Raw genomic sequence first — 4,266 nt, 5'->3', positions numbered from 1 at the left:
TTATCGGTTATTGGTACTGACATTTGACTATTGTTATGACATCGTCACTGCTTTCATACCAAAGTTAGTGTTGTTACTTATTGAGTACATTGGGTCGGTTGTAATCATACTACACTCTACACTTCATGTGCAGATCCAGGTAGATCCGGTCGAGGTGATTTTCCAGCTGCCAGCTTTCTTAGGAGTCTAGGAGGTAGCTGTCATTCCTTCCGCAGTCCTTGAAGCCAGGGGCGGACCTACATGATCACTAGAGGTGATTTATGCAAGTATAATAAGACTTGAAATGTGATTTTATTGGATGTTTCGTAGTTTCTTGATGTACTTTATTTGCCTCTTATTTGAGTTACCGTATTTTCATATGTTGTTTTGACTTCCTTGCATACGAGTACTATTCCACATGTACTCACGTCCCTTTTGCCGGGGGCGCTGCATCTTTTAATGGATGCAGGTATACTTCTATAGGATGATATGGATCTTTGATAGGGATGTTCTTCACTACTCAACTTATGGTGAGCCCGCTACAGTTCTAGTGGGTGTTTGGGTCTAATTCGTTTTATGTATATAGGTATCCATTGTCATAGAAGCTCCATGTACATTGTGGGTCATGTAATTAAAGATTTGAGTTTTTTCATGTATTCATGTTCACAGTATTTACAGTTATTTATAGAGTTGTGTAACCACTACAAGAAAGAAAATATGGGCCATTGAGCTAAGTGTATTTAATATGAAAGTCAAGACCTTATTATGTTATGGTAAATCATGCATGAGTAATGATGAGAGGTTAATGTAAATTAGGCTTGCTCGACTAGGTTTACTCGGTTGAGCGCCGGTCGCGCTTCACGATTTCAGGGCGTGACAAAAAGACTATGATATTATCATTTTGTATCATCCCGGGAAGGTCAATGTGGTGGCTGATGCCTTGAGTAGAAAGGCGGTGGGTATGGGTAGCCTTGCATATATTCCATTTGGTGAGATACCGCTAGAATTAGATGTTCAGGCCCTGGCCAATCAATTCGTGAGGTTAGATGTTTCATAGCCTAGTTGGGTTCTAGCTTGCATGGTTTCATGGTCTTCTTTATTAGAGCTCATTAGAGAGCATCCGTATGACGACCCCCATTTGCTTGTCCTTAAGGACACGGTACATCACGGTGATGCCAAGGAGGTTTCTATTGGAGATGATGGGGTATTGTATATGTGGCTCGGTACTTGAACTGTCAGTAGGTGAAGCATGAGCATCAGAGGCTGAGCGGTTTGCTTCAGAGACTTGAGATTCCAGAGTGGAAATGGGAGCGTATCACCATGGACTTCGTTGTTGAACTCTCACAGTTCATTTCGGTTATGACTACCTATTCTTTGAAGCGGTTAGCTGAGATCTATATTCATGAGATTGTTCGCCTTCATGGTGTGCCAGTGTCTATTATTTCTAATTGGAGCACACAGTTCACATCGCAATTTTGGAGAGCAGTGCAGTGAGAGTAAGGCATACAGGTTGAGTTGAGTACATCATTCCACCCTCAGATGGACGGACAGTCTGAGCGCACCATTCAAATATTAGAGGATATGCTATGACCTTATGTTATGGATTTTGGGGTTCTTGGGATCAGTTTCTACCACTTGCAAAGTTTGCCTACAACAACAACTACCAATCGAGTATTCATATGGCTCCTTATGAAGCCTTATATGGGAGGTGGTTTCGATCTCCAATTGGGTGGTTTGAGCTAGGGGAGGCTAGGTTGTTGGGCACGAATCTGGTTTAGGATGTCTTGAAAATGGTCAAGTTGATTCAGGATCGGCTTCGCACAGCATAGTCTAGACAGAAGAGTTACGCTGATCAAAAGATTCATGATGTTGCATAAATGGTGGGAGAAAAGGTATTGCTCAAAGTATCTCCCATGAAGGGTGTGATGAGGTTTGGGAAGAATGGAAAGTTGAGCCCTCGGTATATCGGCCCTTTTGAGGTGCTTGAGAGGATTGGAGAGGTGGCCTACTAGCTTGCATTGCCACCTAGTCTATCGGGTGTTCACTCAGTGTTCCATGTTTCTATGCTCTGGAGGTATTATGGTGATCCATCTCACATTTTAGATTTCAACACGATTCACTTAGATGAGGATTCGCTTATGATGTGGTGCTGGTGGCTATTTTGGATCGTCATGTTCAAATGTTGTGATCAAAGAATATAGTTTAAGTGAAAGTTTAGTGGAGAGGCCAGCCAGTCGAGGAGGCTACGTGCAAGACCGAGCGGAAGATGCGAAGCAGCTATCCACACCTATTTGAGACTCTAGGTATGATTCTAGAACAATTCAAGGACGAACATTTGTTTAAGATGGGGAGAATATAACGGCCCGACCGGTCGTTTTGAATATTGTAGCCTCGATCCCCCATTTATCGCTTCTTTTATGTTTAATTAAGGGTATTTGACTTACCGGGGAGGTTGGTTTTGTTCCAAGGATGTTTCGAAGTGAAATAGAACACTTAGTCTCAAGGTTGAAGGCTTAAGTTAAAAGAGTTGACCGGAGTTTGAATTTAGTGTAGACGAACCCGTAATGGAGTTTTGATGGTTCTGATAGCTTCGTAAGGTATTTTGGACTTAGGAGTATTTCCGGATGTTGATTTGGAGGTCCGTAGGTCATTTTGGCTTGAATTGGTGAAAGTTGGGAAGTTTGATTAAGAGTTGACTTTGTTGATAAAAGGTTCGGATTTTGGTTCTGGGAGTTGGAATAGGTTTATTGTGTCAGTTATGACTTGTGTGCAAAATTTAAGGTCAATCGGAGTTGGTTTGATAGGTTTCGATATTAGTTTTAGTAGTTAGAAGTTCATAAGGTCATTAGGCTTGAATTAGGGGTGCAATTCATGATTTCGGTATTGTTTGATGTGATTTGAGGATTTGAGTAAGTGTGTATCATGTTTTTGGACTTGTTGGTATGTTTGAATGGGGTCTTGGGGGCCTCGGGTGTGATTCAAATCATGTTTGGCTCATTTTTTGGACTTGTAGGAGTGTTGTTAAATCTGGTTCTAGTTTCCTTATACGCGATCATGGGGGAAGGTCCGCCATCGCGAAGGGTTGTTTGGTGACTGGTGGAAGTTAGTCTAAGCGTTCGCGATCATGGGCATGCATTCGCGAAGCTTTGTGATCTCGGGTTACCGCGAACGCGAGTAGTATTACACGTTCACGTAAGAAGATTGGTCAGCTGGGGTGTAAGGCTTCAAGCCTATGCGATCAAGCAACTGGAGACACGTTCGGGGTAAGAGAAATGTTCATATGGGGTGTAAGGCTTCAAGCCTACGTGATCGCGCAACTAGAGACGCGTTCGTGAAGAGTTGGATCTAGTAAACATTGCGTTCGCGATTGATTCATCGCGTTTGCAAAGTGTATTTTTTAGGGCAACATCTTTTGTTCTTCATGATCGCGTGGGACTTTCCGCGATCGCGGAGAGGAGCCACTGGGCAACAGATATTTAATTCTAGATCAAGGGTTAGAGTACCATTTTCATATTTTGAGTTATAAAGCTCAATTTTTACGTCTTGGATCGGGGTAAGTATTTTTGACTCGAATTTGTTGTTATATCATGATTCCATTTTTGTTTTAGTATTTAAATTATTGGATTAAAGTGAAGAAATGGGGGATTTTGTGGAAATATTTTTTAAAATAAAAAATGGAGGTTTGAAGGTCGATTTGAGGTCGGAATTGAATAATTTTGGTATGGTTGGACTCGTAATTGAATGGGTGTTCGGATTTTATGAATTTTGTCGGGTTCCAAGGCATGGGAACGAGGTTAAATTTTTTGATTTTGATAAAGGTCGACACTTTATTGTTTGAAGTTGTCTCCTTATTTGTTGATATTAAGTTGTTTGTGACTTGATTCGAGTCATTTGGAGGCCGATACGTGAGGGACAGACTTTTTGGAATTGTGATTTGCACGATTTGATGTAAGTGACACTTCTAAACTTGGATTTGAGGGTATTTAACCCTAAGGACTACGTTATGTTAAAGATATTGGGTGACGTACGCGCTTGGTGACAGGCATGTGTGTGCACTGATTTGTTCATAGTTTGGGGACGCCTTTAGGCTAATACCGAGCTTGTTTTTCTATCATACCATGTCACCCCCATGTTCCCTCTATTTGTTTGATTATTTGAACTATGAATCATGTTAGGCATCATGTCTAGGCTACGTGCTAACTGTTTGAGACTTTATAGGGGTATTCTTGATGTTTCTAAGTTATATACCTTATTGGCACACATGTTCTCAGTCATGATACTATATCC

Source organism: Nicotiana tabacum, chromosome 4, assembly GCF_000715075.1.
Source record: "Nicotiana tabacum cultivar K326 chromosome 4, ASM71507v2, whole genome shotgun sequence".
Classification (NCBI taxonomy): domain Eukaryota; kingdom Viridiplantae; phylum Streptophyta; class Magnoliopsida; order Solanales; family Solanaceae; genus Nicotiana; species Nicotiana tabacum.
The sequence above is the reverse complement of the archived record's forward strand: the minus strand, read 5'-3'. Positions refer to the sequence as shown.